The 15,850-nt window shown below is 37.8% G+C and overlaps 1 non-coding gene across 1 annotated transcript; it reads right to left on the reverse strand.

The window, feature by feature from the left end:
• Nucleotides 1–5,366: 5,366 nt before the first annotated feature.
• LOC112752950 (small nucleolar RNA R71) lies at nt 5,367–5,474 on the reverse strand. Its single transcript, XR_003177358.1, has one exon. It is a non-coding gene; the product is annotated as a small nucleolar RNA R71 (small nucleolar RNA).
• Nucleotides 5,475–15,850: the final 10,376 nt, after the last annotated feature.

The following is a 15,850-nucleotide window of genomic DNA, read 5'->3' on the forward strand; positions in this document are numbered from 1 at the left end:
ATTCATACTATTTGTATGGTTTTATATTTGCCTTCCTAATTATGTGCTATGATTGAAAACATGCTTCTTTGATCTTATATTTGCTTATTATTAATCCTCTCTTATTACCATTAGATGCCTTGATATGTGTGTTAAGTATTTTCAGAGATTACAGGGCAATTATCCTCTTCACCCGCTTGGTAGGTGGCTTGACGCTTGTGGATGGTTGCGCCTTAGCTGGGGCTCTTTTAGTGCCTTTCCTTGCCGGTGTCTTGTCAGAAGCCTTCTCTTTTCCTCTCTTGGTAGCCATCCTAAAGAAGGAAGAAGAGAAGTAATGTCAAATATAGATTGCTAAAAACCGGAAGGAAGAAAGTCCAAGTAATAATGAATGCCAAAGGAAAAGAGAATGTCTTAAATACATGGTAGCTACTACATGCATGGAAGACATCAATAAACAATCATGAAGGCATATCATAACAATTAGATGCAAGAGTGTTAAAAGCATGCAAGTAATAGGCATAAGAAGAATGGATCAAGCATTAATATCAACAATAATATATAGCAAAATAATGAGCACTTGTATGATGACAATTATGAATAATAAACTCAACACACATGGATTGCAAGGGTTGTGAAAAAGAGGCATTAAAGTGTAAGAATAAAATAGAAAAGAATTCAAAATGCCATGAGAGCTTTTTCACAAATACTTGGTGTGCAACTTAAAATAGGAATTAAAGGAATTAATCCAAGTGTATATAAGAACCAAAATGAAATGTCAATTGTCAAATTACTCCTCATAATATCTACAACCTAAAATATAGCAATGTAATCACTCAAATAAAGCTCCGACACCAACATAAAAATGTAAAATAAAAGAAGGAAAAAGGAATTATAAATAACTAAGCTAATATAAACTTAAAATTAAAGAAAATAATTAAATGCAATAAATAAAAGAAGAATGAAAGAGTAGAAGAGGGAAAGAAAGGGGACCTTAAGAAGAAGATGAAAATAGGGAGATGAATGGGAGTAAAAATAAGAGAAGAGTAAGAAGGGAGGAAGAAAAGAGAAGGAAATTGTAGCTACCGGAGTTTGGCGGTCTCCGGTGGTGGTCTGCCGGTGGTGGTAGGAGAAGGGAGGAAGAAAGAATGAAGAAGTATAAAGAATGAAGAAGAATTAGGATTAGGAAAAGAGAAGAAGAGTGGAAGAAAGAAAATCTGGGCGGCGCGCTGAATAAGTGACGCGGCGCATATGACACGCATGCATCGCCCACGCGTACGCGTGGGTGGGCGAAAATTCAGGGGATGCGTAAGTGTCGACCACTGGCCGTGTGATGAGCGGATAATTTATATGCTTTTTGGCATTGTTTTTACATAGTTTTTAGTATGATTTAGTTAGTTTTTAGTATATTTTTATTAGTTTTTAAATAAAAATCATATTTCTGGACTTTACTATGAGTTTGTGTGTTTTTCTGTGATTTCAGGTAATTTCTAGCTAAAATTGAGGGACTTGAGCAAAAATCTGATTCAGAGGCTGAAGAAGGACTGCAGATGCTGTTAGATTCTGACCTCCCTGCACTCAAAGTGGATTTTTTGGAGCTACAGGAGACCAAATGGCGTGTTCTCAATTTCGTTAGAAAGTAGACATCCAGAGCTTTCCAGAAATATATAATAGTCCATACTTTGCCCGAGTTTAGACGACGCAAACTGGCGTTCAACGCCAGCTTTCTGCCCTATTCTGGCGTTAAACGCCAGAAACAGGTTGCAAAGCAGAGTTAAACGCCAGAAATAAGTTACAAACCGACGTTTAACTCCAAGGAAGACTTCTACACGTGAAAGCTTCAATGCTCAGCCCAAGCACACACCAAGTGGGCCCGGAAGTGGATTTCTGCATCATTTACTTAATTCTGTAACCATAGTAACTAGTTTAGTATAAATAGAACTTTTTACTATTATGTAAAAGGTCTTTTTCCCTACTTTTGAATTCATATGCCATTTGGGGAGGCTGGCCATTCAGCCATGCTTAGACCTTGTTCTTATGTATTTTCAACGATAGAGTTTCTACACACCATTGATTAAGGTGTGGAGGTCTGCTGTTCCTCATGAATTAATGCAAAGTACTATTATTTTTCTATTCAATTCAAGCCTATTTCTTCTCAAAGATATTCATTCGCACACAAGAACATGATGAATGTGATGATTATGTGACGCTCATCATCATTCTCACTTATGAACGCGTGCCTGACAAACACTTCCGTTCTACATGCAAACAAGCTTGAATGCATATCTCTTAGCCTCCTGATCTATGATCAGAGTCTTCGTGGTATAGGCTAGAATTATTGGCAGCCATTCTTGAGATCCGGAAAGTCTAAACCTTGTCTGTGGTATTCCGAGTAGGATCTGGAAAGGGATGGCTGTGACGAGCTTCAAACGTGCGAGTGCTGGGCGTAGTGACAGACGCAAAAGGATTACTGAATCCTATTCCAGCATGATCAAGAACCGATAGATGATTAGCCGTGCGGTGATAGCGTATTTGAACCATTTTCACTGAGAGGATGGGATGTAGCCATTGACAACGGTGATGCCCAATATACAGCTTGCCATAGAAAGGAGTATGAAGGATTGGATGAAGGCAGTAGGAAAGCAGAGATTCAGAAGGAACAACGCATCTCCATACGCTTATCTGAAATTCTCACCAATGAATTACATAAGTATCTCTATCCTATTTTACATTTTATTTATTTTTTAATTATTAAAACTCTATAACCATTTGAATCCGCCTGACTGAGATTTACAAGGTGACCATAGCTTGTTTCAAGCCGACAATCTCCGTGGGATCGACCCTTACTCACGTAAGGTTTATTACTTGGACGTCCCAGTGCACTTGTTGGTTAGTTGTGCGAGATTGTGAAGAAGAACTAAGATTAAGAACGTGCGTATTAAGTTTTTAGCGCCGTTACCAAGGAATGAACGATCACGATTTCGTGCACCAAGTTTTTGGCGCCGTTGCCGGGTATTGTTTGAGTTTGGACAACTGACGGTTCATCTTGTTGCTCAGATTAGGTAATTTTATTTTAATTTTAAGTTTTTGTTCTTATTCTTTTTATTTTCGAAAAATTTTAAAAAAAATATAAAATAAATTATTCTATGACTTCAGAATTTTTAAGAATGAATTCTAGAGTTTCAAGATAACATGTTGAAGCCTGGCTGGCTGTAAAGCCATCTCTAAATTCTTTTGGACTGAGGCTTCCTCTTCACATGCTTGAACTATGTATGCTGAAGCTTGGCTGGCCATTGGCCATGTTTAGTGTTTTGGACCGGAGCTTTCACTGAAAGCTTGGCTGGCTAGTAAGCCATGTCTAATTCCTGGACTGGAGCTTTAGACTAACATTGCATGATTGCTGGAATTCTCATTAGAAATTTTGAAATCCTTATTTTTCTTTTTCCAATTAATTATAAAAAAAATTACAAAATTTTTTTAATAAAATCATAAAAACCAAAAAATTTCGATGTTTCTTGTTTGAGTCTTGTGTCAATTTTTAAGTTTGGTGTCAATTGCATCTTTTTAATTTCATTAAAATTTTCAAAAACTCATGCATTTGTTCTTCATGATCTTCAAGTTGTTCTTGATGATCTTTTTTTTGTTCGATCTTTGCATTTTCATGTTTTGTGTCTTTTCTTGTTTTTCATATGCATTCTTGAATTATTAGTGTCTAGAGAATAAAAATTTTTAAGTTTGGTATCTTGCATGTTTTTCTTTTCTTAAAAATTTTCAAAAATATGTTCTTGATGTTCATCTTGACATTCAAAGTGTTCTTGGTATTTATCTTGACATTCAAAGTGTTCTTGCATGCATTAGTTGTTTTGATTCATAATTTTCATGTTTTGAGTCTTTTGGTTGTTTTTCTCTTTCTTCATTAAAAATTCAAAAATAAAAAAAATATCTTTTCCTTATTTTCTCATAAATTTTCGAAAATTTGAGTTGACTTTTTCAAAACTTTTTAAAATCTAGTTGTTTCTTATGAGTCAAATCAAATTTTCAATTTAAAAATTCTATCTTTTTCAAATCTTTTTCAAAAATCAAATATTTTTCATTTTTTTTCTTTCATAATTTCGAAATTTTCAAAATTTATTTTCAAAATCTTTTTCTTATTTTTATTTCATATTACCAAAATTAATGCTAACAATTTATGTGATTGATTCAAAAATTTTAAGTTTGTTACTTGCCTAGTAAGAAAGGTTCAATCTTTAAATTTTAAAATCATATCTTTTTGTTTCTTGTTAGTCAAGTAATCAACTTTAATTTTCAAAATAAAATCTTTTTAAATTTCTTTTTCAATTTTTTTTTCAAAATAAATTTCAATCACATCTTTTTCAAAATCAATTTCAAAATCTTTTCTAACTTCTTATCTAACTTCTTATCTTTTCAAAATTGATTTTCAAATTTTTTTTTTCAATTAATCTTATCTTGTTTGATTCTTATCTTTTTCAAAACTACCTAACTAATTCTCTCTCTCTAATTTTCGAAAATCACTAACCTCTTTTTCAAAATTCCTTTTTAATTAACTAATTGTTTTAAATTTTAATTTAATTTAATTTCATTTTTCTTTTTAAAATTTTTGAATTTTAACTTTAATTTTAAATTAAAAACAAAAATATTTTTATTTTTTTTTATTTTCGAATTCTTCCATCTCTCATCTCCTTCTAATTATTTATTTATTTTCTAACACTTCTCTTCTACTCAAAAATTCGAACCAACTCTTCTCCTCTGTGTTCGAATTCTTATCTTTTCTTTCTTCCATCCTTCTCTTCTTATACTCATATAAGGAATATCTATACTGTGGCATAAAGGATTCTATATTTTCTTTTTTGTTCTCTTCTTTTTCATATGAGCAGGAACAAGGATAAGAACATTCTTGTTGAAGCTGATCCTGAACCTGAAAGGACTCTGAAGAGGAAGCTAAGGGAAGCTAAAGCACAACTCTCTAGAGAAAATCTGACAGAAATTTTCGAAAAAGAAGGAGACATGGCCGAAAATAATAACAATGGTGGAGATGCAAGGAAGATGCTTGGTGACTTTATTGCACCAAATTCCAACTTGCATGGAAGAAGCATCTCAATCCCTGCCATTGGAGAAAACAATTTTGAGCTAAAGCCTCAATTAGTTTCTCTGAAGATCCTTTTTAGTTCTTAACTGAATTCTTGCAGATCTGTGATACTGTTAAGACCAATGGGGTTTATCTCGAGGTCTACAGGCTTATGCTTTTCCCGTTTGATGTAAGAGACAGAGCTAGAATATGGTTGGACTCTCAACCTAAAGATAGGCTGAACTCTTGGGATAAGCTGGTCACGGCTTTCTTAGCCAAGTTCTTTCCTCCTCAAAAGCTTAGCAAGCTTAGAGTGGATGTTCAAACCTTCAAACAGAAAGAAGGTGAATCCCTCTATGAAGCTTTGGAGAGATACAAGCAACTGACCAAAAAGTGTCCTTCTGACATGCTTTCAGAATGGACCATCCTGGATATATTCTATGATGGTCTGTTTGAATTATCTAAGATGTCATTGGACCATTCTGCAGGTGGATCCATTCACCTAAAGAAAACGCCTGCAGAAGCTCAGGAACTCATTGACATGGTTGCAAATAACCAGTTCATGTACACTTCTAAAAGGAATCCTGTGAGTAATGGGACACCTCAGAGGAAGGGAGTTCTTGAAATTGATACTCTGAATGCCATATTGGCTCAGAATAAAATATTGACTCAGCAAGTCAGTATGATTTCTCAGAGTCTGAATGGATTGCAAACTGCATCCAACAGTACTAAAGAGGCATCTTCTGAAGAAGAAGCTTATGATACTGAGAAGCCTGCAATAGCAGAGGTGAATTACATGGGTGAACCCTATGGAAACACCTATAATCCCTCATGGAGAAATTATCCAAATTTCTCATGGAAGGATCAGCAAAAGCCTCAACAAGGCTTTAATAATGGTGGAAGAAACAAGTTTAGCAATAGCAAGCCTTTTCCATCATCCTCTCAGCAACAGATAGAGAATTCTGAGCAGAATCCATCTAGCTTAGCAAATATAGTCTCTGATCTATCTAAGGCCACTCTAAGTTTCATGAATGAAACAAGGTCCTCCATCAAAAATTTGGAGGCACAAGTAGGCCAGCTGAGTAAAAGAGTCACTAAAACTCCTCCTAATACTCTCCCAAGCAATACAGAAGAGAATCCAAAAAGAGAGTGCAAGGCCATAACCCTACTTGGTGTGGCCGAACCCAGAGAGGAGGAGGAGGATGTGAATCCTAGTGAGGAAGACCTCCTGGGACGTTCACTGACCAATAAGAAGTTTCCCTTTGAGAAACCAAAGGAATTTGAGGCTCATCTAGAGACCATAGATGTTCCATTGAACCTCCTTTTACCATTCATGAGCTCTGATGACTATTCTTTCTCTGAAGAGGATGAAGACATCATTGAAGAGCAGGTTGCTAAATATCTAGGAGCCATCATGAAGTTGAATGCCAGCTTATTTGGTAATGAGACTTGGGAGGATGAACCCCCCTTGTTCACCAATGAACTCAGTGCATTGATAAGGCAGACATTGCCTCATAAGAAACCGGATCCCGGAAAGTTCTTCATACTTTGTACCTTAGGCACCATGACCTTTGAAAAGGCTCTGTGTGACCTTGAGTCAGGGATAAACCTCATGCCACTCTCTGTAATAGAAAAACTGGGAATCTTTGAGGTACAAGATATAAGAATCTCACTAGAGATGGCAGACAAATCAATGAAACAGGCTTATGGATTAGTAGAGGACTTGTTAGTAAAGGTTGAAGGCCTTTACATCCCTACTGATTTCATAATCCTAGACACTAGGAAGGATAAGGATGAATCCATCATCCTTGGAAGACCCTTCCTAGCCACAGCAAAAGCTGTGATTGATGTGGACAGAGGAGAATTAGTCCTTCAACTGAATGAGGACAACCTTGTGTTTAAAACTCAAAGATCTCCTTCTGTAACCATGGAGAGGAAGCATGAAAAGCTTCTCTCACTGTAGAGTCAACTAAAGCCCCCACAGTCAAAGTCTAAGTTTGGTGTTGGGAGGCCACAACCAAACTCTAAGTTTGGTGTTGAACCCCCACATTCAAACTCTAAGTTTGGTATTGGGAGGTCCCAACAATGCTCTGAACATCTGTGAGGCTCCATGAGAGCTCACTGTCAAGCTATTGACTTTAAAGAAGCATTTGTTGGGAGGCAACCCAATGTCATTTAACTATATCTATTTATTTTCCATTGCTATTTTATGTTTTCCATAGGTTGATGATCATGTAAAGTCACAAAAACAACTGAAAAATCAAAAACAGAATGAAAAACAGCATTAAAAACAGCTCACCCTAGAAGAAGAGCTTATTGGCGTTTAAACGCCAGTAAGAAGCATCAAACTGGCGTTTAACGCCAGAAAGAAGCATCAAGCTGGCGTTAAACGCCAGAAACAAGTAGCAACCTGGCGTTTAATGCCAGACATGCATTCTAAGGGCATTTTGCATGCCTAATTGGAGCAGGGATGCTAAGTCCTTGACCCCACTGGATCTGTGGACCCCACAGGATCCCCACCTACCCCACTTCTTCTTCTTTCCTCTTCACACCTTTTTCATAACTCTCTTCCCCAAATACCCTTCATCAATCACCTCCATACCTCTTTCCCAAAAATACCCTTAACTACTCACATCCATCCACTCTTCCCCATAAACCCCACCTACCTCCAAAATTCAAATTCTTTTCCCTCCCAAACCCAACCCTAATGGCCGAAACCTACCTTTCCCCCACCCCTATATAAATCCCTCAACACTACTCCATTTTCACACATTACAACCATCACTCCCCCCCTTGGCCGAATACACCTTCTCCCTCCATCTTCTCTCTTTTCTTCTTCTTCTACTACTTCCTTTCTTTTTTTGCTCAGGGACGAGCAAACCTTTTAAGTTTGGTGTGGTAAAAGCATTGCTTTTTGTTTTTCCATAACTATTAATGGCACCTAAAGCCAGAGAAACCTCAAGAAAGAGGAAAGGGAAGGCAATTGCTTCCACCTCTGAGTCATGGGAGATGGAGAGATTCATCTCAAAGGTCCATCAAGACCACTTCTATGAAGTTATGGCCAAGAAAAAGGTGATCCCTGAGGTCCCTTTTAAGCTCAAAAAGAGCGAATATCCAGAGATCCGACAAGAGATTAGAAGAAGAGGATGGGAAGTTCTCTCTATTCCTATTCAACAATTCGGGATCTTAATGGTTCAAGAGTTCTATGCAAACGCATAGATCACTAGGAACCATGACCAAAGTATGAACCCGAATCCAAAGAATTGGCTTACCATGGTTCGGGGTAAATACTTAGATTTCAGTCCGGAAAATGTAAGGTTGGCGTTCAACTTGCCAATGATGCAAGAAAACGCACGCCCCTACACTAGAAGGGTCAACTTTGATCAAAGGTTGGACCAAGTCTTCATGGACATATGTGTGGAAGGAGCTCAATGGAAAGCTGACTCAAGAGGCAAGCTGGTTCAATTGAGAAGACTGGACCTTAAGCCTATAGCTAGAGGATGGTTGGAGTTCATCCAACGCTCAATTATTCCTACTAGCAACCGGTCTGAAGTTACTGTAGACCGGGCCATCATGATCCATAGTATCATGATTGGGGAGGAAGTGGAAGTTCATGAGATTATACCTCAAGAACTCTACAAGGTGGCTGAGAAGTCCTCCACTTTGGCAAGGTTAGCCTTTCCTCACCATGAAATCCTTGAGATGCCTCAAGGGATGCACTTCCCTCCACAGAACTATTTGGAGCAAATCAACACCTCCCTAGGAGAATTAAGTTCCAACATGGGACAACTAAGGATGGAACACCAAGAGCACTCCATCATTCTCCATGAGATTAGAGAAGATCAAAGAGCTATGAGGGAGGAGCAACAAAGACAAGGAAGAGACATAGAGGAGCTCAAGAGAACCATTGGTTCTTCAAGAAGAGGAAGACGCCACCCTCACTAAGGTGGACCCGTTCCTTAATCTCCTTGTTCTTGTTTTCCTATTTTTCATTTACTATGCTTTATGTTTATGTTTGTGTCTTATTACATGATCATTAGTTTTTAAGTGTCTATGTCTTAAAGTTATGAATGTCCTATGAATCCATCACCTCTCTTAAATGAAAAATGCTTTTAATCACAAAAGAACAAGAAGTACATGATTTCGAAAAATCATAAAATTGATTCTTGAAGCAAGAAAAAGTAGTGAATACAAAAGCTTGCGAAAAAAAAAAGAAAAGAAAAATGGAGAAAAAAAAGAAAAAAAAAAAAGAGAGAAAGAAAAAGAAAAAGCAAGCAGAAAAAGCCAAAAGCTCTTTAAACCAAAAGGCAAGAGAAAAAAGTCAATAGCCCTTAAAACCAAAAGGCAAGGGTAAAAAGGATCCAAGGCTTTGAACATTAATGGATAGGAGGGCCTAAAGGAATAAAATCCTGGCCTAAGCGGCTAAACCAAGCTGTCCCTAACCATGTTCTTGTGGCGTGAAGGTGTCAAGCGAAAACTTGAGACTGAGCGGTTAAATTCTAGGTCCACAGCAAAAAAAAGAGTGCGCTTAAGAACCCTAGACAACTCTAATTGGGGACTCTAGCAAAGCTGAGTCACAATCTGAGAAGGTTCACCCAATTATGTGTCTGTGGCATTTATGTATCCGGTGGTAATACTGGAAAACAAAGTGCTTAGGGCCACGACCAAGATTCATAAAGTAGCTGTGTTCAAGAATCAACATACTGAACTAGGAGAATCAATAACACTATCTAAATTCTAAGTTCCTATAGATGCCAATCATTCTGAACTTTAAGGGATAAAGTGAGGTGCCAAAACTGTTCAGAAGCAAAAAGCTACTTGTCCCGCTCATCTAATTGGAGCTAAGTTTCATTGATATTTTGGAATTTATAGTATATTCTCTTCTTTTTATCCTATTTGATTTTCAGTTGCTTGGGGACAAGCAACAATTTAAGTTTGGTGTTGTGATGAGCGGAGAATTTATACGCTTTTTGGCATTGTTTTTACATAGTTTTTAGTATGATTTAGTTAGTTTTTAGTATATTTTTATTAGTTTTTAAATAAAAATCACATTTCTGGACTTTACTATGAGTTTGTGTGTTTTTCTGTGATTTCAGGTAATTTCTGGTTGAAATTGAGGGACTTGAGCAAAAATCTGATTCAGAGGCTGAAGAAGGACTGCATATGTTGTTGGATTCTGACCTCCCTGCACTCAAAGTAGCTTTTCTGGAGCTACAGGAGTCCAAATGGCACGCTCTCAATTGCGTTGGAAAGTAAACATCTAGGGCTTTCCAGAAATATATAATAGTCCATACTTTGCTCGAGTTTAGATGACGCAAACTGGCGTTCAATGCCAGCTTTCAGCCTTATTCTGGCGTTAAACGCCAGAAACAGGTTGCAAAATAGAGTTAAACGCCAGAAACAAGTTACAAACCGGCGTTTAACTCCAAGGAAGACCTCTACATGTGAAAGCTTCAATGCTCAGCCCAAGCACACACCAAGTAGGCCCAGAAGTGGATTTCTGCATCATTTACTTAATTCTATAACCCTAGTAACTAGTTTAGTATAAATAGAACTTTTTACTATTGTGTAAAAGGTATTTTTCCCTATTTTCGAATTCATATGCCATTTGGGGAGGCTGGCCATTCGGCCATGCCTAGACCTTGTTCTTATGTATTTTCAATGGTAGAGTTTCTACACACCATAGATTAAGGTGTGGAGCTCTGCTGTTCCTCATGAATTAATGTAAAGTACTATTGTTTTTCTATTCAATTCAAGCCTATTTATTCTCTAAGATATTTATTCGCACACAAGACCATGATGAATGTGATTATTATGTGACGCTCATCATCATTCTCACTTATGAACGCGTGCCTGACAAACACTTCCGTTCTACATGCAAACAAGCTTGAATGCATATCTCTTAGCCTCCTGATCTATGATAAGAGTCTTCGTGGTATAGGCTAGAATTATTGGCGGCCATTCTTGAGATCCGGAAAGTCTAAACCTTGTCTATGGTATTCCGAGTAGGATCTGGGAAGGGATGGCTGTGACGAGCTTCAAACTCGCGAGTGCTGGGCGTAATGACAGACGCAAAAGGATTTCCGAATCCTATTCCAGCATGATCGAGAACCGACAGATGATTAGCCGTGCGGTGACAGCGCATTTGGACCATTTTCACTGAGAGGACGGGATGTAGCCATTGACAATGGTGATGCCCAACATACAACTTGCCATAGAAAGGAGTATGAAGGATTGGATGAAGGCAGTAGGAAAGCAGAGATTCAGAAGGAACAACACATCTCCATACGCTTATCTGAAATTCTCACCAATGAGTTACATAAGTATCTCTATCCTATTTTACGTTTTATTTATCTTTTAATTATTAAAACTCTATAACCATTTGAATCCTCCTGACTGAGATTTACAAGGTGACCATAGCTTACTTTAAGCCGACAATGTCCGTGGGATCGACCCTTACTCACGTAAGGTTTATTACTTGGACGACCCAGTGCACTTGCTGGTTATTTGTGCAAGATTGTGAAGAAGAGCTAAGATTAAGAACATGCGTATTAAGTTTTTTGCACCGTTACCAAGGAATGAACGATCACGATTTCGTGCACCACCGTGCTAAACGCACAGCTTCAGCCCCATGGCCTTACAACTCTGTTCAGTTTGTACTGGGGCCGCAATTATGTACGACGCGTGCGCGTGTGTGACGCCCACGCATGGATAGTCTTAAAGTGAAGACGATGCGTATGTGTCAGGGACGCGTACGCGTGGGTTGAATTGTGCCTCCAACACACTTTCCGTGCGATTCCATCATAGCTCTCTGTCAAAACACTCTTTTACGCCGATTTCCATGTCCCTGTGTACGCGTCGATGACGCTTATGCGTGGATTGAAAAATCTGCAGGGGACGCGTACGCGTGGGTCACGCATATGCATGGGGTGGCCTGTGCGCCAGGCACCCCTCCCGCTCGTTTCCAGCGTAATTCTCTGTTCAATTTTGAATATTGAGCTCACACACATGACGCGTGCCCGTCATAGACACTTGCGCGTCGAGTGTCATTTTTTTATGTAAAAATAATGACTAATAGAAGTAATTATGTAGAATTTAACACTGATAAAAATAAAATATAACTAATAAAAAGGGAAGATCGTACCATGGTGGGTTGTCTCCCACCTAGTACTTTTTTTTAACATCCTTAAGTTGGACGGTCCACAAGCTTAGTTTTCTTCTGTTGCTGGATCAACCAAGAGGAAGATCTTCAGATCCTTATTGATCTTCATCTTCTCACCATGATATAGCTTCATGCGGTGGCCATTGACCGTGAAGAAAGTAGGGCTTGAAGGATGACTCAGGTGGAAGACTCCATATGGCTTAGCCTTTTCCACCCTATAAGGGCCTTCCCACCTTGATCTTAGCTTGCCTGGCATGACTCTCAACCTTGAGTTGTAGAGGAGGACTAAATCTCCAGCTCTAAACTCTATCCTCTTGATGTTCTTGTCATGCACCGCCTTCACCCTCTCCTTGTAAAGCCTTGAGTTCTCGTACGCCTCTAGTCGAAGGCACTCTAACTCCCGTAGTTACAGCTTTCTTTCAATATCGGCTCCCCCAGTCCTAAATTGCATTCCTTCACCGCTGATAAACCGCTATTTTACGGTTTATTTTGTATTGAATTGAGTGGATTTTATCCATTATTCTCACACTTATGCATATAAATTGCGTGTTTTACATTTTCCTTCCTAATTCTAAGATATAGTTGAAAACATGTTTCCTAGGCCTTTAAATTGTAAATTTTTAATTACCCGTTATTACCATCCGATGCCGTGATGTGTGTGTTAAGTATCTTCATGCTTTATAGGGCAGGAATGGCTTAGAGGATGGAAAGGAAGCATGCAAAAGTGGAAAAAACGCAAGAAAATGGTGTTTTGAGAAGCTGGCAGCGACGCATACTAATTTTGAATATGATTGTCGTATCGGTATAGAATTTCACAATTGAAATCACGTTGCAAGTATAGTTCCACACCAACAAACAATCATCCCAATCAAAAATTTTGGTTGTCACAAAGAAGAAACCCCAAATAAGAATTAACCGAAGTATTTAGACTCGGGTCGTCTCACGAGGATAATAATGAAATGGTCAATTATTAGCTATGAGAATGCAAGGGGTAAAAGGGAGGTTTGGTTGATAAAAGGGGCAATAAAATAAATGGCAAGAAAAGTAAATAAAATAAGCAATTAGAGCAGTAAGATAAGGGACTCTTGGCTAAGACTTTGGCAATTGAGATCACTATCCCTGTCAACAATTCAAACATTGATAATTATGCGGAACCGAGCTCATTAGGTCTACTCACTAAAGCCTTAAGTATGTAATGTGTACTCCTAGGCTTGGAGTACATCAAATGGCTTGATCAATATCAATCCATAAGTCCCAACCTAGCTACTAATTGACTTAGTAGTAGGCTAGAGTCAATGGTTATCAAATTGATCCCCAAGGGTTCTAAATTTACCAATTCAACAAGGCCCAAGGACTCAAGATCACTCAATCCCCTTAGCCTAGGCCAAGGGTCAAGAGAACTACTCAAAAACTATAGGAAACATTATATCAAACACCTAATGTGCAATGAAAGTAAACATCATAAAATGCTAAAATTAAAGAGAACCATGACTATCATAAGCAAGAACTCAACAATAACAAGCAAGATCAACATGAAAGAAACATCAACATCAAATTACATTAATTGTAAACCAAATCCATCATGAGTTTATCATCACAAAAGAGAACAAAATGAGAAACCAACATTACAACTAAGGAGATCAAGACATAGACATGAGAAATTATAAAAGAAACAAGATGAAAGCAAGGAATTAAACATGGATCTATAACAATTTAACCTAATCCTAACCTAATTCTAGAGAGAAGAGGGAGCTTCTCTCTCTAGAAAACTAACTAAAGGCTCATGTTGACTAACTAATTGCTCCTCCTTTGCTTGGACTTCAATTCTGCATGAAATACACTCAGAAACAAGCTGGATTTGGGCCTGGGCAGCTCAGAAATCGCCCCCAGCGTTTTGCCTTTAAGTGGGCCACGTGCTAGTATTGGCGCGTACGCGCCATGTGCGCGTGCGCGTCGATTGGCTGATTCTTCATACGCGCTGACACGGCATGTACGCGTGCGTGCGCCCATCGATGAATTCCCAATTCTTGTTTCTTCATGCATTCTCCACTCTGTTTGCTTTTCTCCTCATTTCTTCCATCCAATACTTGCCTTATGAACCTGAAATCACTCAACAAACACATCAAGGCATCGAATGGAATTAAAGTGAATCAAAATCACCAATTTAAGGGCCTAAAAAGCATGTTTTTACACTTAAGAAAAATTTAAGGGAGAATTACAAAACTATGCTATTCCATTGAATAAATGTGGAAAAAGGTGATAAAATCCCCTAAAATAAGCACAAGATAAACCACAAAATCGGGGTTTATCACGTACGCGTGGGCGACGCGTATGTGTGACTGGCACAGAAGACAAGCAACACGTACGCGTGACCAGGATTTTTTCCAAGTGACGTGTATGCGTGAGAGAGCGTAATGTGCTGCATTACACAGAAGACGCTAGCGACGATTTCTGGGCTCCTTTTGGCCCAGTTCCAAGCCCGAAAACACAGAATAGAGGCTGTAGAGTGGGGGAAACATTGATACAAATTTCATTCACATAATTTTAGGTTTTAGATGTAGTTTCTAGAGAGAGAGCCTCTCTCTTCTCTCTAGGTTTTAGGATTTTTTGGTTTAGTTCTTCTCAAATTCTGAATTTTATCTTATTGCAATTTAGTTTCTCTTCTACTTTTATTTGTTCTAGTAATTTAGTATATCTATTTCTCTTGTTGATCTCTTTATGTTGCTATTTTAGTTTATGAATTCTCATGTTAGATTTGATTTCCCTTTTAATGCAATTTGAGGTATTTCATGTTTATTGCTTCTTCCTTTATTTGTTATCATTGACGCTTGCAATTGTTGGTTTTAGATTTTACATTCTCTATTATTTTTCTATGCTTTTACTTTGAGCCCATCAAGTGTTTGATACAATGCTTGGTTAGATTTTAAACTAGCTTTTTATGTTCTTAGCTAAGATTGAGTAATTAGAGACTCTTGAATTGTCAAAGTCTCTTGTTGATTGACAATTGAAAGTTGCTAGTTGACTTGAATTTCACTAACTCTAGTCTTTCCTTAGGAGTTGACCAGGACTTGAGGGTTCATGTTGATTTTCTCACATGACTTACCTTCAATTGTTAGAGGTTAACTAAGTGATAGCAAAAGGCAATTACCATCACAAGTGACTATGATACTGGGGATAGGAATTCCAATTATCAATCCTTGCTAAGACATTTCTTAATTATTATTTTATTTCCTTGTTATTTACATTACTTGTTCCTTATTTCAAAACCCAAAAAGATAAAATCCCATAACCAATTATAAGTACACTTCCCTGCAATTTCTTGAGAGACGACCTGACGTTTAATACTTCAGTTATTTTTATTGGGTTTGCTTAAGTGACAAACAAATTAAATTTGGTTGAGGTTTAATTGTTGGTTTAGATCTATACTTACAACGCACTTATTTTGTGAAATTCTTTACCGACGATTTTTCCCCATCATTTTTTGGCGTCGTTGCCGGGGAATTGCAAATGTGTGCCTTATTATTAGTTATTGTGAATATTGTGAATAATTTTGCTTTTTCGTTTCTTTGTTAGTTGTTTCTAGTTTTAGGAGTTTATTTTCATTAGTTCTTATTAGTTTTTGTTTT

The sequence above is a fragment of the Arachis hypogaea genome, chromosome 15 (assembly GCF_003086295.3).
Source record: "Arachis hypogaea cultivar Tifrunner chromosome 15, arahy.Tifrunner.gnm2.J5K5, whole genome shotgun sequence".
Lineage (NCBI taxonomy): Eukaryota > Viridiplantae > Streptophyta > Magnoliopsida > Fabales > Fabaceae > Arachis > Arachis hypogaea.